The 27,298-nt window shown below is 45.7% G+C and overlaps 1 protein-coding gene across 3 annotated transcripts in view; it reads left to right on the plus strand.

Moving 5' to 3' along the window:
* The first annotated feature begins 739 nt into the window (after positions 1-739).
* CTIF (cap binding complex dependent translation initiation factor) overlaps positions 740-27,298 on the plus strand; it is a 166,197-nt gene continuing 139,638 nt past the window's right edge. For 2 of the 3 annotated variants that reach the window (XM_087885545.1, XM_087885547.1), the window contains exon 1: positions 740-1,042. The gene's annotated coding sequence lies outside the window, so the exon portion shown is untranslated. Of the gene's footprint in view, positions 1,043-1,387; positions 1,477-27,298 lie in introns of those variants that run through there. The other variant, XM_087885546.1, reaches the window with a different exon arrangement.

Genomic DNA, 27,298 nt, shown 5'->3' on the forward strand with positions numbered 1-27,298 from the left:
CAGCTGTCTGCAATTGCTGTAAGTTCGAATCTCACCAGGCTCAAGGTTGACTCAGCCTTCCATCCTTTCTAAGGTAGGTAAATTGAGGACCCAGTTTGTGGGGGCAATAAGCTGACTTTGTATAAAATATACAAAAGAATGAAGGCTATTGCTTAACGCATTGTAAGCCGCCCTGAGTCTCCGGAGAAGGGCAGCATATAAATCAAATTTAAAAAAAAACCTCAATCCAGGTTAATTCTGCAGAGGAGACACCAGAAGGAAAAGACCCCAAGATCGCCACAAATTCTCGTCCCCAAAACCTCAGGACCCGCAATGAAAGTGGGAGCAGCAACCCCCGCTTTCTCCAGACCTGGATTTATCTATCTATCTATCTATCTATCTATCTATCTATCTATCTATCTATCTATCTATCTATCTATCTATCTATCTATCTATCTATTGTTTTGTTTTGTTTTGTTTTGTTTTGTTTTGTTTTATTTTATTTCTATACCGCCCTACACCCGGAGCGGTGCACAGCCAAACAATAAAACACATACATACAAAATTTAAAAGTAGAATAAAATCAAATCAAATAATGCAGCTCTCTCCCTCCTTCCTCCTCCTTCTCCCCCTCCTCCTCCCCCCCTTCCCCCCCCCACTTTCTCCTCCTTGGATGGAAACTACATTTCCCAGGACCCATAGCGCCTCTCCTTCTTTTCCTTCTTTTTTTATTTTTTTATTTAATTAAAGCGATGCACGTGGCTCGCCGGGCGGAGCTGGGAACGTCACATTCCTGCATTCTCCTCGCCTGTGTCAGAGGAACCCGGGTTGCGTCGGAACGGGGCTGCTGGTGCTGCTGCTGAGGGGAAAGAAGGGACCTTCAAACCCCCCCCCTCCCACTCCCTCACATCGCGAACCCTGCTTTCTCCCTTCACCCCCCAGCCCCATATCTTCCACCGTCCCCCCACCCCAATGCCCCTCCAGGGCGGCGTCTGATCCCGGGATCCCTGCCCGATTTCCTCGGCGCCCAGCCATCCTCTTCCTCCCGGGACTCTCGGCCAAGGTAACCCTGCTTTTGTGAGGGGAGGGGAGGAGGGGGGGATGTCTTTCTCAAGCCAATTTTTTTTTGGGGGGGGATGGGGGTCCCCAGGGGTGCAGAGATGGGGGGGGCTGTGCAGGTGGGGGAGTTGGGGGCCCGCGATCCAAGCGGGTGCAGTCAGTGAGTCCCCCCCCTCTTTTTCCTTTCTTTCCCCCTCCCTCCCTCCCTCCCTCCCTGTGTGTGTGTGTGTGTTGCTGCGAGGCTCCGGAGGCGACCCAAGGAAGGTAGCCCCCCTCACCCCCCCCCCCCACTTCTCTCTCTCACCAGCCCGGCGGCTCCTGTGTTGTCGTGGCTGGCGGGGCGGGGCGGGCGGCGCGCTTCCCTTTGTTTTGCGACCGACCGCCGGGATACAAAGTTGCCTCTGGATCGCTCGCTCGCCTCGCTTCCCCGGGAACCAGGTGCGGGAAAGCGGAAGGCCAGATCGGAGAAGGAGGGAGGGGGAAAAAAAAGGGGGGGAGAAAGAAAAAAAAAAAAGAAGAGGCCGCGACCCCCTTTTCCTCCCCCCGCCCAACACCTCCAGCCTTCCTCCTCCTCCTCCTCCTCCTCTCCAACCTGAGTTTGTTTTGCTTTCCTTTTTATTTGCCTTTTTATTTTTATTTTATTTTATTTATTTTAATTAAAGGCTCCTCTGCGGGTCTTCTTTCTCTCTGCCTGCCTGCCTGCCTGCCTCCCCCCCCAAATCCTTGCGATTGTTTGTGCAAATCAGTCCCGCTTTCTCCGCTTCTCTTCCCCACCTCCCCACCCCTTGCGGTTTCCCCCCAAACCCGGGCAAAATCCCCAGCATGGTTGGTTGGTTGGTTGGTTGGGCCTGGCGGAGGTCAGCCCTGGGAAGAAAACGCATCATTCCGACGCACGAAGATCCTCCGGTGGGGCTGTGGAGGGGAGGAAGGAAAGAAGGAAGGAAGGAGGGGAGGAAGGAAGGAAAAGGAAGAAAAGAAGGCAGGGAGAAAGGAAGGAAGGAAAAGGAAGGAGGGGAGGAAGGAAGGAAGGAAAGAAAAAAGGAAGGAAGGAAGGAAAAGGAAGGAAGGAGGGAAGGAAGGAAGGAAAAGGAAGAAAAGAAGGAGGGGAGAAAGGAAGGAAGGAAAAGGAAGGAGGGGAGAAAGGAAGGAAGGAAAAGGAAGGAGGGGAGGAAGGAAGGAAAAGGAAAAAAGGGGAGAAGGAAGGAAGGAAAAAAGGAAAGGAAGGAAGGAGGGGAGAAAGGAAGGAAGGAAAAGGAAGGAAGGAGGGAAGGAAGGAAAAGGAAGGAAAGAAGGAGAGGAGAAGGAAGGAAGGAAAAGGAAGGAAGGAAGGAGGGGAGAAAGGAAGAAAGGAAAAGGGAGGAAGGAAGGAAGGAAGGAAAAGGAAGGAAAGAAAAAGAGGAGAAAGGAAGAAAAAGGAAGGAAGGAGGGGAGGAAGGAAGGAAAAGGAAGGAAAGAAGGAGGGGAGAAGGAAGGAAAGAAGGAAGGAAAAGGAAGGAAGGAAGGAGGGGAGGAAGGAAGGAAGGAAAAGAAAGGAAAGAAAAAGAGGAGAAAGGAAGGAAGAAAAAGGAAGGAAGGAGGGGAGGAAGGAAGGAAAGAAGGAGGGGAGAAGGAAGGAAAGAAGGAAGGAAAAGGAAGGAAGGAAGGAGGGGAGGAAGGAAGGAAAGAAGGAGGGGAGAAGGAAGGAAAGAAGGAAGGAAAAGGAAGGAAGGAAGGAGGGGAGGAAGGAAGGAAGGAAAAGAAAGAAAGGAAGGAGGTGAAGAAAGGGAGAGGAAAAGGTGGGGTGATGCACAGCCTGGTTATTCCCCCCCCCCCTTTCACACCTTGCAATAAACGGGTGCTGCAATGGACGGGCGCATCTTTCCTTTGGCTGTGTTTATTTTATTTTATTTTATTAATTCTGCAGATTCTTGAGAAAGTGTAGGATTAGTTGGAGGGCTTAGGGTGAAATTGCATTATTGTTGTTATTATTATTATTATTATTATTATTATTATTATTATTATTATTATTATTAAGGATTTGTCATACATCGAGACAGATGCTCAGACTTTCACTCTTTGGGGATGGGGGGTTTAATCTCCCTTTGTAATCTTTTTTTTTAAAACAGCTCCCTCTCTCCCAGACAATGCCTTGAGGTCAGGCCACCCCTCTAACTCTCCTCTTCATCATCCCATTGGATTATTTGTTCCTAAAGACTATTGTAATCCCCTTTCGGGGGTTTCCCAGAGGCCCTGGGCGTTTTTTGCGCCCGAGTTCTCTATTCCAGTTCTGCACATTGGGAAGTGTGCAAGGTTGCAATTGCTCTGAAGCGGTTTGCAAGGTCTGGAGGTTGCATTTGGCCAAAGGAGCACATTACGAAAAGGAAAGAAAAACAAACAAACAAACCATATCCTACAGCAGGCTTGGTAGCTTAGCTATGCCTGCCTAGATTCCTTGGTTATTAAATGCGGATTTTTTTTTTTATAATACATGGATTTAATGGTCCTGGTGTTTTAACTGGTGGTGTTATTTTCCTGTGGCGCTGCAAATGGGCAATAGAAGCTTATCAGAGCTATAGTTGTTTACAAGGGAATGTGTAGCATATTCGGCATTCTTATCCCCCCTCCCCGCTATGTTTATACAGGGATATAAAATGGAAACTGGCAAATTAAACATACAATTGGGTTTTGGGTGGCAGGGCTGTGGGTGACCTTTTCCTTTTTAATATCCATCAGGAAGAGGATGCTTGATACTCTCCTTCCCACCCCTGCGAGAGAGACACTTGACAAGGGCTGTCAGAAGTGAGAGGTTTGCTAAGGGAAAAGCAAATTCGGAGCATCTCTTGTGGTGACATGCCATGCAATCCTCCGCGCGTGCATTTTGACAGGCGAGTGGAAAGCTTGCAAGCTTGCCACTATTTTGAGGCGCCATACCTGGGCCGATTGTGGTATTCTCGGGCGCGGTCCATTTTCCCAGTTATTACAATTCTTGTGAGTGCCCCCTCAGATCTTATTCTCTGCAGCCCTTCCTTCATCTGCTTTTTCCCTATCATGTAGCCGCGTCTGATTTTTCTCCTCCTTCGTCATAGGAAAGATGGAAGGCTAGTTTGGAAAGTCTCTGAACGGAGGGTGAGGGGTGGAATTGTTAGGACTGCGTCTTGGGGGGGCATTGGTAAAAAAAAGCCAGAAGGGCATCAGCTTCCTGAAGTGACAGTCACTTCCCTTCCAACCTCACTCCGTTCTCTGCCTCCATCCTTCCTTCTGTGTAACCCGTTTTTTTTAAAAAAAATATATGTTTGCAGCCAAATGCATAGCGGATCCCAAAAGCTGTCCCTTACCGTGATTTCAAAGATGCTCCTTCTGGAAGCAGCCTGGAGTTCATGAATTTCCAAAAGGCTTAATATTGGATCCCAAGATACATTCATTTTTAGCAGGCTGGTGAGCCTGCTAAACATTTCAAGGATGGCTGCCTAGAATGAAATGAAAACGATAGCTCTGATCTCTATGCACTATTCATATCGACTTTGCCTCAATCTTAGTTGTCGTCGTTGGAAAATCTGATCCTGTAGCATTTTTTTTTTTAAAAAAAGAGAAACCTGGAAGTCTCTTGATAGCGGATTGTTTTTCCTCTTTGTATACAACTGTGCTCTTTGTAAGGACTAGAAACTTGTTCAAAACCAGTTTTGCCTTTTTATGTGAATTTTTTTTTGCTAATCTGCATTTGTAGCATGTCCATGAAGGATTTGCCTTGTGCTGAAACAGGAATTTAAAAAATCATTAATGGGCATTAAAAGGGGGACCAGAAGAGCAATACTGCTCTGTGTGACAACAGCAACAAAATCAGTCAGCTTGATTAGGTGATTGCATTTGATAAATTTACAAGTTAGTTTTTTTTTTCCTTTAATTTATATGCCACCCTTCTCCGGAGACTCAGGGCGGCTTACAATGCGTTAAGCAATAGCCTTCATACTTTTGTATATTTATACAAAGTCAGCTTATTGCCCCCACAATCTGGGTCCTCATTTTACCTACCTTTGAAAGGATGGAAGGCTGAGTCAACCTTGAGCCTGGTGAGATTTGAACTTGCAGTAATTGCAAGCAGCAGATGTTAATAACAGTGCTTTAGTCCACTGTGCTACTAAGGCTCTATAGCCTTGTAGTATTCATCTTTTTAAGGAAGTTACTGTTAGCCTTATATTACATTTAAGCTGAGACAAGGATACCAGTATGTGAAATTGATCTAAAACAAGTCACTTATTAAAAATCTGATTAAACAACTTTTACATGTTTATAGTAATCTAATTGTATCAAGGTTCTAATTTGTAAAGAAAGTATCAGATTGCTAATTCTTTGTTTTGGCTGTGGGCTTGTTTGTTGTTGTTTGTTTTTTTTTTTTGCAAAACTATGACAAGTAATTTGTGCACAAAAAGACAATTTAGGTTCATTTCCTTATGGAGGGAAACCAGAGACATATGCTTATTTACAGAACCATTTTACCATAAATACATTGGGCAAAGTTCAGACAGATATTTGGGACAGTGATAATTACCTGATGATACAGGTACCTAGGATTTACAACCACAATTGAGCTCAGAATTTCCATTGCTAAGCAAGGCAATTGCACCCTATTTTATGGCCTCTTTTGTCACAGTTGTTAAAACAAATCACTTTAGTTAAGTGAATCATGAGGATGTTAAGTGAATCTGGCTTCCCCCATTGGCTGACTTTGCTTGTCAGAAGCCAGCTGGAAAGATTACAAAGGGTGACTAGATCTCCCTCCCTGGGACTGTATAACTATCATAAATACATGCCAGTTTTCCAGGGGCCTGAATTTTGACCGTGTGACCTTGGGGATGCTGCAAAGACTGTGCTGTAACTTTGATCGTTGAAGGAATTGTTGTAAGTCAAGGACTACCTGCATTTGCTGCGAAAGCTCAAAAAACCATTTGTGGCTGGAAGGCATTTTTTGAAATCACGATAATGCTGGGAGTTGGTGCTTGACTAGCTCAGGGGTCAGCAACCTGCGTCTCCGGAGCCATATGTGGCTCTCTGGGCCCTCTGCTGTAGCTCCCTGTCAGGTGATCCCACCACTGGCTGGCCCCGCCCCTCATCCTCCCCTCCCAGTCACTCCTCGCCTGGCCTGAGAAGGTAAGGGCAACGGCGGGGGATGGAGAAGCGGCCAGGGCAGAGAGAGGATGAGAGAGACATAGAGAGATACAGAGAGAGGATGAGAGAGACATAGAGAGACACAGAGAAAGGATGAGAGAGACAGAGAGATACAGAGAGAGGATGAGAGAGACATAGAGAGATACAGAGAAAGGATGAGAGAGACAGAGAGATACAGAGAAAGGATGAGAGAGACATAGAGAGATACAGAGAGAGGATGAGAGAGGCATAGAGAGACACAGAGAAAGGATGAGAGAGACAGAGAGATACAGAGAGAGGATGAGAGAGACATAGAGAGATACAGAGAAAGGATGAGAGAGACATAGAGAGATACAGAGAGAAAGGGGGGAGGGAGGGAAGGGAGAGAGAGAGAGATGTCAAAAGGGTTTTGTGGTTCCCAGTGTTTTTTAACAACTGGTTCTCTGCCCTAATAACCGGCTGGGTAGGCCTGGCTAGTGGGTGTTTCATGTGGCTGGTGGAAACCTGGCCAGCACACCCAGGTTTTGTGGCTCCCGATGTTTTCTTTTTTATGGGAAACGGGTCCAAATAGCTCTTTGAGTGCTTAAGGTTGCAGACCCCTGGATTAGGTAGGTACATAGGTAGGTAGGTAAGAAGGAAGGGAAGGGAAGGGAAGAAGGAAGGAAATGAAGGAAGGAAGGAAGGAAGGAAGGAAGGAAGGAAGGATAGAAAAGATACCCAAGGTCTATTTCATTCAGCAAAGATCTGGCTGAGGAGCTGGGCCTTCACATGTCTTCTAAACACCAAAATGCTTTATTTCATTGTATTTGGTTTCCTTATTTATTTGCTGACTGTGTGTACATTTAAGCTCAACAGGAGAAAGTGAGGCTTAATGGAATTTAATGGATCATGTCTTTCTCTCTCTTTAGCACATTGATCTTTAGAAATGCCCACGTCATCTAAAAAAATATTTTGAAGTCAGTAAATCTAATTCCAGAAATGTAGATGGATCAGATTAAAATCCGAAAGACAATGAATGGAAAAAAAAAATATTCTGGACCTTTTTAAACCCAAACCAAGTAATGGTGTTTGAAACACCAAATTAGGGTTTTTAACAAACGTACAGAAGTTTAGCAAAAATTACTTTCCACGTGCAATTCGGGATGGCAGCCGTTGCTATAAAGTGTAAATTGGAGTTGACACATTTTTTTTTTTTTTAGATAAAAGTAAAAACTGTTGGAAAGACGCAGGAAAATCCTCCGGTTGGGTAATCTGTGAGGCAGCCTTCTCTTTGTGCTGGCTCACTTGGCACCAGGCAAGTCTAAAATTGCCACGCGGATTTCCTGTGGGATTCCCCCAGATTACAAGATTTCTGATCCCATTTGAGCGGCTGCCGTCTACACAATGACATCAGGAATTACATCAGCCTTAATCTCATTAGCCTTCCTTGGCTAAGTAACTTTTTTTCTGTGTGTGAAATGAAGAACATTTTTCTTCTTTCATGCTTCTGCATATAGGCACAGTTTATTTCTTATATATTATGTTTTCTCAGATTTTCGCGGGTGTTTGTATGTAGGTCTTTGGTTATTCGGGTCTTCTCCCACGTAAAATTGGAAGTGTCTTGGCGACGTTTCGACGAAGTCTCATTCGTCATCTTCAGGCTGGTGTTCTCGGCTTCGTGCTTCCAGGAGCAATGTGAGATCGCAGCTGTCTCTTCCTTTTAACTGCTAGTGGAGGTGTGAGCTGATTGGGTGGGAACTTGGCTGTGTTCTGATTGGGTGGAGGTGTGTTCTGATTGGTTAGGGGCTTGGCTGTGCTCTGATTGGCTGGGGTTGTGTTCTGTTTGGGTGGGGGCTTGGTTGTGCTCAGCTTAGTCTGAGTTGCAGGGGGATTTGAGCTGGTGAGCTGCGTTGTTGTTGTTTGGCTTCGTGTTTGTGGCCGTGCGAGCTCTTCATGGTGGGTGTCAGTCTGCTTCATGTATGGATTGGAGGGGTTTAAAGTGGCTAATGATGCAGCTGCGGTCTGGCTTCTGGTCCTTGGTCGTGGCTCATGATATAAATTTGGTATAAAATGGTTTGTCGTCAGTGCGACTGCTTGAGGGCTCCTGGGTTGGAGCTGAAAGGCGAAAGGGATGCAGTACGCTCCCTGCCACATGCTGGGGTAGACCACGTGCCTCGATAGAAAAACACTACCTAGGATTGAACTCGCAGCCTCCTGATTGTGAGGCGAGAGCTCCACCTCTAGGCCACCACACCACTCCCAAGATAAATCCAATATGAAAGCTTGAAAATCTACTTTCTACATATGTCCGGAATCTGTATACAGGTAGTCCTTGACTTACAATCATTTGTTTAGTGACCATTCAAAGTTACAATGGCACTGAAAAACTGATTTATGACTGTTTTTCACTCTTACGACCATCGCAGCACCCTGTGGTCATGTAATCAAAATTCGGATGCTTGGCTAGTGACTCATATTTGTGACGGTTGCAGTGTCCTGGGGTCATGTGTTCTCCTTTGGCGACCTGACAAGCTGGCGGCCCCCAGGGGGAGGGCCTTCTCTGTGGGGGCACCCACTATCTGGAACGAGCTCCCCCCAGAGATACGGAGGATCCCGGATCTACGCACTTTCCGCCGTGCTCTTAAGATTCTTCTATTCCAGCAAGCCGGCCTGGCCTAATTTTCTCCCCTGTTTTAAAATTCTTTTACATCGAAATTTTAATTTCTTTTAAATTATTGGGATTTTTTAATTGTCTTGGGCTAAATTATTTAATCTGGTTTTAATTATATCTTTTAACTTTTGTATTTATGTATTTTATTTTGTGCCTGTTCACCGCCCTGAGTCCTTCGGGAGTAGGGCGGTATATAAATCTAAGAAAAGAAAGAAAGAAAAAAAGCTGAACAACTGTGGCAAGAAAGGTGGTAAAATGGGCAACACCCTGTCTTGCTTAGCGACAGAAATTTTGGCTACGTTGTGGTCGTAAATCGAGGACTACCCGCAATTGATATTCAGTCTATCTGGAAATCATTTTGTCATCATTATACTGTATTTTGAGTATAGCTCACTGAAGTTTTATTTAACTTTTCTAATTAATCATCTCTGAGCAGACGGCTTGATGGTATTTTGTTGACTTAGAAATACACATTTGCAAAACATATGTGGAAGCTTCATGAAGCTCCCTTTTCTGTTAATGTCGCTGAGAATGGTCCCCCCCCCAAACTGTTTTGAAAAGATGCTTTGTGGCGTCAATTTTATCCTCGTTAAAGCGGCCGGGTTTGTAAATGACAATTTGTTATTCTATGCGGCAAATGCAAATAAGCCAAGATGCTAAACCCGTGATGGCGAACCTATGGCACGCGTGCCACAGGTGGCACACGGAGACATATCTGTGGGCACGTGACCTTTGCCCTACCTGAGCTCCAGCATGCACGCATGCGCCAGCCAGCTGATTTTTGGGGCTTTTGGGCCCACTGGAAGTTGGGAAATGGGGTGTTTCTGGCCTCTGGACGGACTCTGGGGATGGGTGGGGAAGGCTGTTTTCACCCTCCCCAGGCTCCAAGAAAGCCTTGGAACCTTTTTGCCGTCACGTGCCAAAAGCGGGGGAGTGCAGAGAGGTCACGTGCGCATGCATGGGGGGTGGGGCACGGGGGCATTGAATTATGGGTGTGGGCACACTCACATGCAACCCCCCCTGCTCCCCCCGCTTTTTGCACGCGACGGCAAAAAGGTTAGCCATCGCTGCTAAACCATAGCCATGATTCATGAAAAAATGTGGTGAATTCCCCAAACAAGCTTCAAGACATAGGTAGGTAGTCCTCAACTTACGACTCCAACTGGGACAAGAATCTCCATTGCTAGTTAATGCAGTTATTAACTGAGTCATGTCCATCAAGAGCCTTGGTGGTGCAGCAGACTAAAGTGCTGTTAAGTAGCACCAGCTGCCTGCAATTATTGCAAGTTCAAATCTCACCAGGCTCAAGGTTGACTCAGCCTTCGATCCTTCCGAGGTAGGTAAAATGAGGACCCGGATTGTGGGGGCAATAAACTGACGTTGTATAAAAAAGAACACTGCTTGGGGGGGGGGGGGTGAAAGCCCTACTACACAGGTATATTCAAAAGTATGAAGGCTATTGCTTAACGCATTGTAAGCCGCCCTGAGTCTCTGGAGAAGGGCGGCATATAAATTGAATCAATCAATCAATCAATAAAAAATAAATAAAAAATAATAAATAAATTTTTACTATCCTTTTGGGAAGGTTTTTAGGTGAATTACTATAGTTGTTAAATGAATCACACAGTCATTAAGTGAATCCAATTTTCCCCCTTGACTCTGCTTGTTAGATGCTCTCTCGGAAAGTCATAAATGATCAACATTAAACCTGGGATGCTGCAACCGTTATAAATACAGGCAGTCCTTGAGTTACGACCACAATTGAGCCTAAAATGCATGTTTCTAAGAGAAACATTTGTTAAGTGAGTTTGTCCCATTTTATGACTTGTCACATTTGTTTAAGTGAATCACTGCAGTTGTTAAATTAGTAACACGGTTGTTAAGTGAATCTGGCTTTCCCCATTGACTTTGCTTGTCAGAAGGTCACAAAAGGGGTCCCTGGGACCCCGGGACACTGCCACCGTCATAAATGTGAGTCCGTTGTCACGCATCTGAATGGAAATCGCCTGACCATGGGGAATGCTGCAACGGTCATAAGTGTGTTAAAAATGATCGTAAGTCATTTTTTTCAGTGCCATTGTAACTTCGAATGGTCACTGTTGTTAAGTTGAGGACTACCTGTACATGCCAGTTGGCAGGTGCCCAAATTTTGATCAAGTGACCATGGGGAATGCTGAGATGGTCGTAAGTGTGAGGACACCCCTGGTCTAGACCAGTGAAGGCTAACCTTTTTGCCGTCGCATGCCAAAAGCGGGGGTTGCATGGGGGGGTTGCATGCGTGTGTGCCCACACCCACAATTCAATACACCCCATCACCCCCCGTGCATGCACGTGCGACCACCCCATGCTCCCCCTGTTTTTGGCACGTGATGGCTCGGTGGGCCTGGTAGGCCCGTTTTTCGCCCTCCCCAGGCTCCAGAGGCTTTCTAGGAGTAAAAACGGCCTTCCTCACCCCCCTGGAAGCCCTCTGGAGGCCGGAAACGGCTGTTTGCCAACTTCCGGTGTGCCCGGAAGGCCCGAAAATCAGTTGGCCTGTGCGCTCGTGCACTGCAGCTGACCTAGGGCAATGCTCGCGTGCCCACTGATATGGCTCCGCCTGCCATCTGTGGCACGCGTGCCATAGGTTCGCCATCACGGGTCTGGACTAAAAAACATCCAATGATGGAGCGTCCAGGATTTCTGAAGGCAACTAGGTACAGGTAACTTCGACATTCAACCACAATCAGGGTGGATAAAAATAAATGATTTTTTAAAAAAAAATCAAAAAAATCAGATTTTTTTTATTTAAATCAGATTTTTTTAAATTTAAATCGGATTTTTTTGATTTTATCGAATTTATTTTAATAAAAAACTTTTGAGGTAAAAATCTATCGTAAGATAGTTTTCTATTTAAGATACATAAATAATTTAGTTTGTTCAGCATGAAATGGAGCTTAGTTATGTAGCATGAGGCTGTATATTCTGCAACACTGGGACTATCGGTGAGTCAACAGTGGGTCAAAGGAGTAGCAGAGATGACAGTTGCTCTTTAAAAATTATGATTTAAATCGAGTTGATTTAAATCAAGCCTTTTTACTAGTGATTTAAATCATGATTTAAATTGTGATTTAAATCAACTCGATTTAAATCAAATCCACCCTGACCACAATTGAGCCCAAAGTTTCTGTTGCTAAGCGAGACAGTTGTTAAGTGAGTTTTGACCCATTTTACGACCTTCCTTGCCACAACTGTTAAGTGAAGCACTGCAGTTGTTAAGTTAGTCACACGCTTGTCGAATAAATCTGGTTCCCCATTGACTTTGCTTGTCAAAAGGACAAATCTGGTCATGTGACTCCAGGATCCTGCAACCTGTCATAAATACGAACCAATTGCCAAGCATTTGAATTTTGATCACGTCACCAAAGGGATGCTGCAACGGTTGTAAGTACGAAAAATGGTCATAAGTCACTTTTTTCAACGCTGTCTTAATTTCAAACAGTCACTATAGTTAGTTTAGTTATAGTTTATTTGATTTGTATACCGCCCTACTCCCGAAGGACTCAGGGCGGTGAACAGCCAAACAATAAAATACATAGATACAAAAAATTTAAAAACCAGATAAAATCAAATTAAATCATTTTGGCCCAGACAGATTAAAACACCCCAATAATTTAAAAACAGATTAAAATTTACATATTTAAAAAAGGGAAGAGATTAGGCCAAGCCCGCTTGATGGAATAAAAAGGTCTTCACAGCGCGGCCGAAGGTGCGCAGATCCGGGATCCTCCGTATCTCCGGGGGGAGCTCATTCCAGACGGTAGGTGCCCCCACAGAGAAGGCTCTCCCCCTAGGGGCCGCCAATCGACACTGTTTGGCTGACGGCATCTGGAGGAGTCCCTCTCTATGAGAGCGTACTGGCCGGTGGGAGGCTATTGGTGGTAGTAGGCGGTCCCGTAGATAACCAGGTCCTAAGCCATGGAGCGCTTTAAAGGTGGTAACCAAAACCTTGAAGCGCACCCGGAAGACCACCGGGAGCCAGTGCAGCTCGTGCAGGAGAGGTGTTACATGGGAGCGCCATGTCGCTCCCATTACCACCTCCGCGGCCGCACTCTGCGCCAGTTGGAGCCTCCGGGTGCTCCTCAAGGGGAGCCCCATGTAGAGAGCATTGCAATAGTCCAGGCGGGAGGTGACGAGGGCATGAGTGACCGTGCGTAACTAAACGAATGTAAATCGAAGACTATCTGTGTTAATCCATGTTCAAATGACACGGTTAACTGAACTAACCAAAATCCAGCCATGAAACTCCTTAACTACAACATAACTAACCCCTGGTCTGGATTTGGGTAACATGCAAAGCCAAAGCAGAACATAACGTGTTGTTGGATCCAAACCAGTGGTGGGATTCAGCCAGTTCTCACCACTTTGGGAGAACCAGTTGTTAACTTTCTGAGCAGTTTGGTGAACTGGTTGTTGGAAGAAATCATTAGGGCAGAGAACCGGTTGTTTAATTATTTGAATCCCACCACTGACCCAAACCATTGTCTCCTGCTATCAAAATGCATCAGAAGGACTCTGTACCTGCAGGAAGCTATTCAGAAGTAACGCCTATCAATCTGAAGACACAACAGCTGGAATAGATAGGAAGACAGGAAGGGATTCTTGCCCGCAGTAGTATACCTGATGGTCACCTGAGTTAAATTCACCCATTCCTGTCCATTTTAGTTCGCTGGTTTATTTATTTTATTATTTTATTAAATTTCTATACCGCCCTTCTCCCGAAGGACTCAGGGTGGTATACAGCCAGAAATAAAACCATGACAATATAAAAATTAAAAGCAATTTAAAACAATTAAATAAATTGGCCGAAAACTCTAATAAAACAACCCATTAAAATAGTAAAATATTATTATTATTTAGGCCAGCCCTGCTTGTTGGAATAATAATGTTTTTAGGGCACAACGAAAGGTACACAGGTCGGGAATCCTACGAATCTCCGGGGGCAGCTCATTCCAGAGGGTAGGGACCCCCACAGAGAATGCTCTCCCCTGGGGGTCATCAGCCGACATTGCCTAGCCGACGGCACCCGGAGGAGCCCCTCTCTGTGGGAGCGTACCGGTCGATGGGAGGCTATCGGTGGCAGAAGGCGGTCTCGTAGATACCTAGGTCCCATGCCATGGAGCGCTTTAAAGGTGGCAACCAGCACCTTGAATCGCACCCGGAAGACCACCGGGAGCCAGTGCAGCTCGCGCAGGAGCAGTGTTACATGGGAGCGTCGAGTCACTCCCATAATTACCCGTGCGGCCGCATTCTGGACCAGTTGGAGCCTCCGGGTGCTCTTCAAGGGGAGCCCCATGTAGAGAGCGTTACAATAGTCCAGACGGGAAGTGACGAGGGCGTGAGTGACTGTGTGTAAGGAGTCCCGGTCCAGAAAGGGGTGCAACTGGTAAATCTGGCGAACCTGATAAAAAGCCCCCCTGGCCACAGCCGTCAGATGGTCTTCTAAGGACAGCTGCGAGTCCAGGAGGACGGTCAAGATCTCACCCCCAATAGTCAATGATGGAGTCAACTGACTATGATGGGACGCCGGAAACCACAGCCACTCAATCTTGGAGGGGTTAAGTCTGAGCTTGTTCCTCCCCATCCAGATCCGTATGGCTTCCAGGCACTGGTTCCTAAGATGTCGATGTTCAGTCTTGTCATCTCTTGTTTGACCACGTCCAGCTTGCCTTGATTCATGGATCTGATATTCCAGGTTCTTATGGAGAATAGATCTTTACAGCATCGGAGTTTCCTTTCACCACCAGATGCATCCACAGCTGAGCGTCCTTTCGGCTTTGGCCCAGTCGCTTCACTCTTTCTGGCGCTACTAGTACTAGCCCTCTGCTCTTCCCCAGTAGCATATTGGACACCTTCCGACCCGAGGGACTCATCTTCCGGCTTCATCTTTTTGCTTTTTGGTACTGTCCCATGGGGTTTTCATGGCAAAGATACTGGGAGTGGTTTGCCATTTCCTTCTCCAGTGGATCATGTTTTGTCAAGAGCTCTCTGCTATGACCTGTCTGTCTTGGGTAGGGTTGTGGTCCGCCAGCAGCCTGCAGAGCTGGGAGCGGAGTCGGACAGTGAGGAGGCTGAGGAAGAACATGGGACAGTCTTGGAGGCTGGGGAAGGCGCGGATGAGGGCTCTGTGTCGGAGGCAGAGATGGGGCCAGGGCCATCTGGGAGTGATGTGCGGATTCCGGAGCCTCCAGAGGCTGACAGCAGAGAGGCAGAGGAGCAGGAGGAGCCTGTTCCTAGCGCACGCATGAGAAGAGCTGCCAGAAGGCAAGAGCAGCTAAAGCAAAAAGGACAGCTCGGGAGTAAGGCCAAGAGATAATTGGCCCCTCCCATAAGGTTTAAAAGACCAGCAATGGCTCTTGGGCTCTTTGTTGGAAAACAACGTTGATAGATTTGTTTCTTGTCTTGCTGCATTTATTTCTTGTCGGCATCTTCTGCTTCTGAACTTTTGCCAAGAAAAGCCTTTGGCAGTTTGCCACAGTAGACCAAGGTTGGTGATAAGGCTGAAGAATTGTGTTATGAAGAATTTGTTTTAATTTAGTTTGGACTACGCTGAGAATGAGTTAATTCTCAGCTGTTCTAATAAAGTCTGTTTGTTTAGAACTGATTGCGTCTGATAATACCTACTTGGGCCTGGGTCACAACAGGTGGCCCTGCATGGCATACCTCATAGCTTCATTGAGCTACGCAAGCCCCTTCACCACGACAAGACAGTAATCCATGAAGGGGTCTCTCAAGCATACCCAGGGGTGGGTTCTAAATTTTTTTACTACCGGTTCTGTGGGTGTGGCTTATTTTGTGGGTGTGGCTTGGAGGTCATGTGACTAGGTGGGCGTGGCTAGCTGGTCAGAATCATTTCTGGAAGGTCCTCGCACTTACGACCCGACTCATTTGTTTGCTTTTAACACTGATCAGCTGTAGGACGGCCCTTTGAAGCCCCGCGGCAAGAGTTTATAAACAGTTTTTTTCCCCTCTAGTCATCAGCTGGGACTCAGGAGGCAGCAATAGATTGGGGGTGGGACCAAATAAAAGGTAAGAATAATGTGGGTGGGGGGGTTGGAGGGTGGGGGGGAAGAACCGGTTCGGTGATGTCATCGTCACCGCTACCGGCTTGGCCGAACCGGACCGAACCGGGAGGAACCCACCACTGAGCACACCATAGTGATTTTTGTACAAGGAAGCCAGTTTAGGTGTGTTTCCAATTATAGTTCAGAACCAGATGTGGCTAATCTCAGGGAAGGCTTGCAAGTAGCGGCTGAAAGACAATTCCAGTTTGTGACTGATGAATCTCATAGGCAGATGTCCTAAGTTTGATTGTTTGGGAGGAAATTCTGTGGATTTTAAGGCAGCTGACGTCTAGCAAAACATCGATTGCAATCAGGCTGTAGGTTGAACATTATACTCATTTTTTACTGAGATAAGCAGTCGGCCAAAGAAAGCGCAGACAAAGTCAGAATGAGAAGTTGATGATCTTGTTTCGAGGCAATCAAATAATTTTGGGGAATGGAAAGAAGAGACGTAAATGATGTCTGCTTTCATGCGTTTAGAACTGAATATGACAAGAGAATCTTGATAATAATTTGAGATTGCTGTGCTTCCGCTCTATGCCAATCCAACTTGGTCAACCAGTTATTTAAGTTCCTGTCGATTAAAATTATTTCTGGAGAAACTTGTACATTTGTATCCCTTATACAGCTTTATGGTTATGAGGCCAGCTGCCTCCAGAAACTCTAGGTCAGTGTTTCTCAACCTTCGCCACTTTAAGATGTGTGGACTTCAACTCCCAGAATTCCCCAGCCAGCTAAACTGTATGATTAAACTTTGATTGAGGTTCAGTCCCATGATACGTCAGGTTTATTGCTTTAGGGCAGGGGTCAGCAACCCGCGGCTCTGGAGCCGCATGTGGCTCTTTCATCCCTCTGCTGTGGCTCCTTGTGGCTGGTCGGCTCCAAAATTGATAGGGCTTTCGGTTAGGACAGGTAGAGGAAAAAGGACCACATGCTAGGAGGAGAATCTATGATGGGAGGAAACCAGACTTCCGGTCGGCATGGGAAAAAGGATGCCGCGCTACGAGGAGACTCTATGATGGGGAACCGGACTTCCTATCAGCAGAGGAAAAAGGACGCTGCGCTAGGAGGAAACTCTATGGTGGGGGAACCTGACTTCCGGTCAGCAGAGGAAAAAGGACGCTGCACTAGGAGGAAACTCTATGGTGGGGGAACTGGACTTCCGGTCAGCAGAGGAAAAAGGACGCTGCACTAGGAGGAAACTCTATGGTGGGGGAACTGGACTTCCGGTTGGCTCCACAATTGAATGGGGGGGCTTCCGGTTAGGACCTTTGTGGCTCTTTGAGTGTTTAAGGTTGCCGACCCCTGTTTTAGGGAAATGTGAGGAATAGTTAGTTAGAGTTTTGCTGGTACTCTTTTATAGTAAATATTCATCTTTGATGGTGCCCCTTGACTAAGAAGACCAGTCCATCTATTAAGTGGGAGACTTGGTTTCTCCATTGAAAGGAAATTCAGCCATGTTAGACCATGAGAGAAATAAGTCCTTGTAGACTTTCCCATGTTGACGCAAGGGATCTTCTTTCCCTCCTTTGTAATATCCATATGAAGCTATCAATCAGGGACCTGCCAAACATACGAACAGTAAACAGCCCAATCAAAGAACCTTGGGTCAGGATAGAGGTGGAAGGGACCTTGGAGGTCTTCTAGTCCAACCCCCTGCTCAAGCAGGTGACCCTATACAATTTGAGACAAGTAGCTATACAATCTCTTCTTAAAAATCTCCCGTGATGAAGCACCCACAACTTCTGAAGGCAAGCTGTTCTGCTGATTAATTGTCCTCACTGTTAGGAAGTTTCTCCTTAATTCCAGGTTGCTTCTCTCCTTGATTAGTTTCCATCCATTGTTTCTTGTCTTGCCTTCTGGTGCTGTGGAAAATAAGTTGACCCCTTCTTATTAGTGGCAACCTCTCAAATACTGGATTACTGCTATAATGGGATTTATTGTGGTCATAAATTGAGGACTAGCTGTAACACTTGTCCTCATCGCAAGTTGAGTGGTCTACTGCGGTACATTTTACATGAGGCAGCTCTTAGTGATCTGGAAGCTGCAATTGATGGCTCCTATATTTGCCAGCTCGTGGTGATAGGCGCACCTAAAACTCATTTTGCAGGTCTTTTAACTGGTTGCTAACAGGTTGCCAACTATATCGTAAGGGCTGGTGTTTTTTTTTTTTTTTTTAATTTGATTTATATGCCGCCCTTCTCCGGAGACTCAGGGCGGCTTACAATGTGCTGAGCAATAGCCTTCATCCTTTTGTATATTTATACAAAATCAGCTTATTGCCCCCACAAACTGGGTCCTCAATTTACCTACCTTAGAAAGGATGGAAGGCTGAGTCAACCTTGAGTCTTGGCGAGATTCGAACCTGCAGTAATTGCAGGCAGCTGGTCTTAATAACCAGTTTAATAACAGGGTGCCTTAGACCACTGTACTACCAAGGCTCTATAAAGGCTTTTGTTGACCTATAAAGGCTTTTATAACTTGGCACTTGTAGGATACCTGCTCTAATCAAAATTGGCCTGATTTGCTAGATTGTGTAGCTGGTGATCCCACATTTCTGGAAGATGAGCGAGGAGGAACGAGGGTAGGAAGTGTTTTTTTTTTCTATGGTGGTCCTGCTACTCTAAAATCATCATCTTCTTTTAACAACCCCATAATCCCTTGCGGGGTGGAATCTGACAACTGAATGGAGCTAGCAGAGTGTTTATTGGCCGGATGCCTTTCCTGTCACCGATACGGAGTTTTGTTCAGCAGATACATTCTCATGGTGCCCAGAGAGAGAAATATCTGCCTGTACCTAGGATCGAACTCACAGCCTCCTGATTGTGAGGCAAGAGCTCCACCTCTAGGCCACCACACCACTCCCTGCTACTCTAAAATGGCCTCCCCTTATTGATCAGACCTAGACTTCCCTGCTGGCTTTTAGGAAATCATTGTACACTGAATTATTTGAGGAGACTCTGTTGATTGCACCATTCTTATTTATGTATTGGGTTAGTGTTTCCTATTCGTGTTGGATTTTATATGTTTAGAATTACCATAGATACGTTAATTGCTATTATCACCCATGTTCCTTTTCATCTAATTTAATTAAATTTAATTCATTTCTTTTCCTCGTATGAGTAATTGTATGATTTATTAACGAACATTTCTTTAATGGCTGGCAGTCTTACAGAATGACATACTAGGAATTTAGAAGTGAAGCTGTAAATGTCATCAGTTAAGACTGCCATTCGAATCTTGGTTTGAGTTGAGGTTTGCCGGCTGGGAGTGACCCCTCCTGATCATCCATAATATAATCTGTTGGGTTTGGATTTAAAAGTGTTTTGCGGATGTAGACATTGTGGTTTTAGCTTTTGATTTAGTAGACTATGTCGAACCATCATGCCTCTTTAGATAAACAGTCAAGTTAGGATTACCCTGTAAATGTAAGATGTAAATAAAGATAAAAGGTAAAGGTTCACCTCGCATGTATGTGCTAGTTGTTCCCGACTCTAGGGGGTGGTGCTCGTCTCTATTTCAAAGCCGAAGAGCCAGCGTTGTCCGAAGACGTCTTTGGGGTCATGTGGCCGGCATGACTAAATGCCAAAGGCGCACGGAACACTATTACCTTCCCACCAAAGGTGGTCCCTATTTTTCTACTTGCATTTTTTACGTGCTTTTGAACTGCTAGGTTGGCAGAAGCTGGGAGAAGTAATGGGAGCTCACCCCGTTAAGCGGCATTAGGGATTCGAACCGCTGAACTGCCGACCTTTCGATCGACAAGCTCAGCGTCTTAGCCCCTGAGCCACCGCGTCCCTTTTAAGATGTAAATAAATGGGTAATAATTATTATCCAAGATGTTAAAAAATGGATAATAATTAATCGTGTCCTAAATAGAGCAGAACATTTTTACCTTTAGAGGCAGTCCTCGATTTATGACCACAGTTGGGATTGGAACGTCCATCACTAAGCTATGCGGTCATTAAGTGAGTTGTGACCCATTTCAGGACATTTTTGAGGCAGTTAAAAGTCTGTAGAGATTCTCAGTCATCCAGGTCGTGGTTGTCTCAAAGGTGCTTTTTCAGGAGGCAGCTGGACTTTCTTGTTTTTTCTTTGAAGACATTTCGCTTCTCATCCAAGAAGCTTCTTCCGCTCTGACAGGATGGTGGGGAATGGAAAGATTTATATTCCTTGCAGACAGCTGATCATTTGCATCCTTTTAGAGCAGCAGTCAACAACTGGTGGTCCGTGGACCACTGGTGGTCCACGAGAAAATTTTGGTGGTCCGCAGAACAATTATTTGCATTTTTTATATTGCGCTAAATCAGGAGTCCTCAAACTACGGCCTCTGGGCCGGATACGTGCAATGAACGCTTGTGATGCTGCAGAGAGTCTCCCCCTTTGGGGTCTTTTTGTGTGGGTCGGAGGGGGGCAGAAATTCCGACTTGGGGTCTGCTTCAGCCTCCTGGTATGGGGCTTTGGGCTAAGGCTGGAGGGAAGTGCCACTGGTGGCGAAGAGCCAGAGGGCCTTGTTCCAGTGGGACTGGATCATGGCCTGGAACTGGCTGACCATCTCAGGCTGCTGAGCCTCCAGTCGCTGGTACCTGGCCTTGCACTCCCGCAGATCTTCCCTCTGCTTGGAAACCCTATGCTCCTAGTCCTCGGTGAGGTGCTTCTGCTGAGCCTCCTTCTCGGTCAGATCCAATTTGAACTGAGCTGTTTTGCCAACTCTTTCTCGTGGTGGCTGCTTAGCTCCAATAACTGCTTTCTGTTGGGTCCCTAAGGAGCCTGGGCGGGCGGGTGAGGAGTGGCTGGGAGGGGAGGGGTGAGTAGAGGCGGGTGAGGTGCCCCTCCACGTGAGTGACATCAAGTTGGCCACACCCACCCAGGCACATGACCACTTAGCCATGCCCACCCAGCCGGTCATTAGGCAGATCATATTAGTGGTCCTCAGGATTTAAAATTATGAATTTAGTGGTCCCTGAGGTCCGAAAGGCTGGTGACCCCTATTTTAGAGGATCGTTGAAGCACTTGGAAGTTTACCTGTGTCCTCAGGGTCACTTAGGTAGTGCGCCTAGTTCCTGTAGTCTACAGGAACATTTTGAGGCCTTTTTGAGGCAGTTGTTAAGCAAACCACATTGTCAGTAAGCGAACCTGGCTTCCTCCATTGAGATTGCTTGTCAGAACCCCGCTAGGAGAGTTAAAGCAATCACACGACCTTGGGAAGCTGCAGCTGTTGTATATACACACCTGTTCCTAAGCACCTGACTTTTGAATACCTGTACCTAGGGATGCTGCAATGGTCATAAATGCAAGAACTGGCCACAAGTATCTTTTTTCAGTACCACTGTAAATTTAAAGCAGAGGTCTTCAAACTTGGCAGCTTTAAGACTTGTGGACTTCAGCTCCCAGAATTCTCCAGCCAGCATAGCGCACAGCCAGCTGGCTGGGGAATTCTGGGAGTTGAAGTCCACAAGTCTTAAAAGTGGCCACTTTAAGACTTTAAGTGGCCCTGCTTTAAAGCATTCAGCATCAAATGCTGCATGATTGCCAGATATTTATTCATTCATTCTTTCATTCATTCATTCATTCATTCATTCATTCATTCATTCATTCATTCATTTATTTATTTATTTATTTATTTATTTATAATTAAATTTATATACCGCCCTACTCCCGAAGGACTCAGATGGCCTCATCTATAAAGATATGAGTCTTTATAGGAGCAATTAACAAGCATATTGATCTAGATCCAGCATATGAGTAGGTAAGAAACCAGACCATTCAAATGACCAATCAACAGGAGAACCAATCAGCTGCTCAGAATTTTAATATAGCTCCAAACGAACAACCAATCAAGTGACCAACTGACCACACGGGCACACAAGTCATTAATAAGCTAAAGAGGAATAGGGTAAGACAATCCTGATGATGATGCTGATGATGTTACCTAGTTTGGTAACGAAACGTTCAGAAACGAAATTGAAACGAGATTGGAGAGCAAAACCACTGCCAAATATGAATCTTTATCTCTGTTCCATTATGCTGTTTTCCCTTTCATAATAGTAGTTATTTTATAAAATGGCAGTGCTGCCTGGAGGCCTAAGTGTATCTTGAAAGCATTGTTTTAACAGCAGTGTAGGTGTAGTAATAACCTTGCTTGTGAAAGTTTTCCTAATACATAGGTTTTACTATTTTAGAATGAAGGGTTTCTGTGTATAAATGCTGTGTCTTAAATATCCTATAGACCAGTGATGGCTAACCTTTTTACCATTGTGTGCCAAAAGCAGGGGGAGCATGGTGTGTGTGTGTATATGCGTGTGCCCACACCCATAATTCCATGCCTCTGACGCATGCGCCCATGACCCCCCATGACCCCCCCCCCACTTTTGGCACACGGTAGGCACGGTAGGCCCATTTTTTGCTCTCCCCAAGCTCCAGAGCCTCTCTAGGAGCCTGGGAAGGGCGAAAACGGCCTTCCCCACCCCCACAGAGCCTCTCTAGGAGCCTGGAGAGGGCCAAAACAGCCTTCCCCACCCCTACAGAGCCTCTCTAGGAGCCTGGGGAGGGTGAAAACGGCCTTCCCCACCCCCACAGAGCCTCTCTAGGAGCCTGGAGAGGGCCAAAACAGCCTTCCCCACCCCTACAGAGCCTCTCTAGGAGCCTGGGGAGGGTGAAAACGGCCTTCCCCACCCCCACAGAGCCTCTCTAGGAGCCTGGGGAGGGCGAAAACGGCCTTCCCCACCCCCACAGAGCCTCTTTAGGAGCCTGGGGAGGGCAAAAACAGCCTTCCCCACCCCACCAGAGGCCCTCTGGAGGCTGGAAACGGCCCATTTGCCGACTTCCGGTGGGACCAGAAAGCTCGTTTTTTGCTCTCCCCAAACTCCAGAGCCTCTCTAGGAGCCTGGGGAGGACGAAAATGGCCTTCCTCCAGAGGCCCTCTGGAGGCCAGAAACGGCCCGTTTGCCAACTTCCAGTCTCACCGGAGCTGAGCTCGCGTGCCCACTGATATGGTTCCGTGTGCCACCTGTGGCACGCGTGCCATAGGTTCGCCATCACAGCTATAGACTATAGAGATTCTCAGTCACCCAGGTGATTGTTGTCCCAAAGGTGCTTTTTCAGGAGACAACTGGACTTTCTGGTTTTTCTTTGAAGACGTTTCGCTTCTCATCCAAGAAGCTTCTTCAGCTCTGACTGGGCGGTGGGGAATGGAAGGATTTATACTCCTTGCAGACAGCTGGACATTTGCATCCTTTTAGAGCAAACTGGCGGCCCTGCGGGCTGGATGTGTCACACGCAGGCCACGCTCACCCCAGCTCCGCAAAGGGGAAAAACGTCACGACATGTCATGTGATGGCGTAATGCCACGAATTTGGCACCCGTGTTTTAGACGGTCGTTGGAGCACTTGGAGGTTAATCTGTGTCCTCATGGTCAGTTGAGTGGTTCTCCTGTAGTCTGCAATTTTTTTTTTTCCTCTGGAAATCCATTCCTACTCCCACACCACGGTCCTTGACGTACTACGACCACAGTTGAGCCCAACATTTGCTAAACGAAAGAGTTGTTTAGAGAGCTTTGCTCTGCTTTATGACCTTTCTTGCCACAGATGTTAAGGGAACCATTGCAGTTAGGAACACGGCTGTTAAGTGAATCTTTGGGCTTCCCCATTGACTTTGCTTGTCAGAAGGCCCCAAAAGAGGATATCATGTGACCATGAGACGCCATGGCCATTATGAGTAGGAGTTGGAGTTTTGATCATGTGACCATGGGGATGCTGCAACGGTCATGTGAAAAATAGTCATAAATCACTTTTTTCAGTGCCGTTGTAACTTTGAACAGTTACTAAATGAACTGTTTTTTTATTTTATTTTATTTTATTTCGAATTTATTTTATTTCGAATTTATTTTATTTCGAATATATTTTATTTCGAATTTATATACTGCACCTTCTCCCAAGGGACTCAGGGCGGTGTACAGCCAGATAAAAAACATACAATACAAACATTAAAAACAATTAAAAGAATATATATTAATTTGGCTTACAAACTGTTGTAAATCGAGGATTAAATGTATTTATCATCTAAAGCAGGGGTCCCCAAACTTGGCAGCTTTAAGACTTGTGGATTTCAACTCCCACAATTCTCCAGCCAGCATAGCTGGGAGTTGAAGTCCACAAGTCTTAAAGCTGCCAAGTTTGAAGACCTCTGATCTAAAGCGATATTCCTCCATCTTGGAATATACATTTGTCGTGATCAGTGTTTCAATTAACCTGTCGTTTTTCCAAACAGTTGTAATAGTGGTTAAGACGGTCATCTCACAACTCTGCCTGGTTTTATGACCTTTTTATACCCAATGGCTGTTTTTTGCCGGAAACCCTAAATAAATGTTGGTTTCTGGCAAAGAATGCCAAAAATTACAATTACGTGATTCTGGGGTGCTGCAAACAGCTATAAATGAAGACCAAGTATCCAAAATGTTATCATGTGACTCGGATGAAATCTACTTACCTTCCCTACCGATTCGGAAGTGCGTGCGGGGACCTTCTGCGCAGGCGCAGAGGGTAAAAAACAGGTTAGTTCCTGGTTAAAACCAGGAAATAACGACGACCGGGCAGGTGGGCGGAGCCACATGCTGCCATCACTATCAGTTCTCTGAACACCCGCCACCATCGCTACCAATTCGGCCGAACCGGTCCGAACCGGTAGCATTTCACCCCTGATGTGACTGCGTGGGAGGGGTGGGGGTTTTGTCAAAACTTCAAAACTGGGTCATAAATAGCTGTTGGGAGGTCTGTCTTAAATTTGAAATGGTGGCTTAGCGAGTGATCGTAAGGCGAGGCCAACCTGGAGGTGATATTATTCATGATGGCATAAAAATCCACCTTGCTTCTGTATCCTGTAATCATTTTTGGCTCGAGAGCTGCGGTAGCTTTTTGAGTAGGATGTCCAAAGCAGTGCCACGCTCCCCGAAATAGTAAGTGCAACCGAAGCAAAAGCTAAATGTCTCTTTTCCCTAATTCATATAATTTTTCGCCAGCCGTGTCTTTTAATAATTTTAATTACAAATTGGTAGAGGCTTTGAAAGGCTCTGGAGGTGGCACCCAGAGTGAACAGATGGAGTCCTGGAGGTTTTGTTTATTTACTGTATTGACTCATTGGAGATGCCACCTCAAGCACAGACGTGATTCTAAGCAACATGCAATAGTTTAAGGCATAAAAACAAAAGATGCAGTAACTAAAACAAAGATCCTGTTAATCTACCATACCAGAGAAGGAAAATCTCCCCATGGACACCTCCTTTGATAGTCATTGGGAGTCCTATTCCTTTTATTATTTATTTATTTAATTTTTTATACCGCCCTTCTCCCGAAGGACTCAGGGCGGTGAACAGTCAAAATAAACATATATATATAAATATGAATAGAAGCAATAAATAATAATTAAGTCAATTTGGCTTATCAGTTAAATTAAGATCTTCAGAATAAAATTTACACAATTAGGAAAAGGAAAGAAAAAAATTAATTATGCCAGCCCGGCTTGGTGAAAGAGGAAGGTCTTAAGTGCCCGACGGAAAGTACGAAGATCTGGGATTATTCTTATCCCTGGGGGTATCCTGTTCCAAAGGGTAGGTGCCCCCACAGAGAAGGGTCTCCCCCTGGGAACCACCAGTCGACATTGCTTTAGTGATGGTACCCTGAGGAGGCCCACTCTGTGGGAGCATACTGGTTGGTGGGAGGTTATAGGTTGCAGAAGGTGGTCTTGTAGGTACCCAGGCCCTAAGCCATGGAGCTCTTTAAAGGTAAGAACCAACACCTTGAAGTGCACTTGGAAGGCCACTGGGAGCCAGTGCAGCTCGTGTAGGAGAGGTGTTACATGTGAGCGCCATGTTGCTCCCAATATCACCCGCGTGGCCGCATTCTGGACTTTTGACATGATTTGAATTGAAACGGTTAATACATATTCCCGTTGGGTTTCATGACTTAACAGAATTACAGAGTTGGCAGGGACCTCAAGGATGAGACCCTATGCTTTTCCGAGGAGGGAAAAGGCAAATATTTTTTGGCTTTCCCCTTTTTCCCCGCAGAGGCTCCTCTCAAAAATCAAGAAATGGAATATGAATGGGAAATGAAGTTGTATAAACTGCAGCATCAGATGTGGTAAAATGCTTAATGCAGCATAATGTCTACTCTGAATGAGCAGTTAAGCAGTTGGACTCCCTGTTTCTGCTGGCCGGTGGGAAAACTAAAGAAGCTTAGAGCGTGGCAGTTAATTACAGCTTTTGAAGGAAAACCAACTTTGCAGCTAACAGAGATAAATTGTTAAACTGCTACACATATACCCCTACCCCACCCCACCCCCAAAAATCAGTTGTTTTAATGGCTTTTAAAAGGAAAATGAAGCATCGGTTTAATTTTTTGCATAGCCAAAATATTGGCATAGATTCATTTTGGAGATAGGAAGTACAGAAACAAAGGCTCTTAATCATTTTCCAGAAGATCATATTTATTGTTCCTCTTTTCTGCATCCCTTAAAGCACACATCCTGGGATTAAAAATTAATGTTTGGGGCGGGAAGGAACCAAATATAAGTATCTCTCATTTACACTACTTCTGCCTATTTTTGTTCTTTGTGGTATTATTCTCATTTACATCAGTTTCTACTAATTTTAGTAAGTAAGATTTTAGAATGTTAGAAGCTGAAGCTGTACAGTTGTACGATTTACAACAGTTAGTGACCATTCAAAGTTAACAACGGCACTGAAAAAACTGACTTATGACTGTTTTTTCACACTTATGACCGTTTTTCACACTTATGACCGTTGCAGGTCGCGCGATCAAAATTCAGATGCTTGGCAACTGGCTTGCATTCATGATGGTTGCAGAGTCCCTGCAGGTCATGTGATCACCTTTTGTGACACTTCTGACAAGTAAAGTCAATAGGGAAGCCAAATTCACTTAACAACCATGTTATTAGCTTAACAATGGCAGTGGTTCCTTTAACAACTGTGGCAAGAAAGGTCGTAAAATGGGCAAACCTCACCAAACCTCATTTAACAATTGTCTTGCTTAGCCATGGAAAGTCAAGGACTATCTATACTACATATCAGGGGTAGTACCCTGTTTCCCCCAAAATAAGACATCCCCTGATAATAAGCCCAATCGGGCTTTTGAGCGCATGGCAATAAGGCCAAGTGCTTATTTCAGGGCTCAAAAAAAATATAAGACAAGATCTTATTTTCAGGGAAACACGGTATTCACTTACCTTCGCTACTGGTTTGCAAAAGTGAGAGCCTTCCGCACATGCGCAGAGGGTCAAAAATGGGACATGATGATATCGGGGCAGGTGGGCAGAGGCTCCCGCAGCTGCCGCTACTGGTTCGCGCGAACCGGATAGAACTGGCTGAATGCCA

Source organism: Pantherophis guttatus, chromosome 2 (assembly GCF_059756535.1).
Source record: "Pantherophis guttatus breed Tessera chromosome 2, ASM5975653v1, whole genome shotgun sequence".
In the NCBI taxonomy this organism is placed as follows: domain Eukaryota; kingdom Metazoa; phylum Chordata; class Lepidosauria; order Squamata; family Colubridae; genus Pantherophis; species Pantherophis guttatus.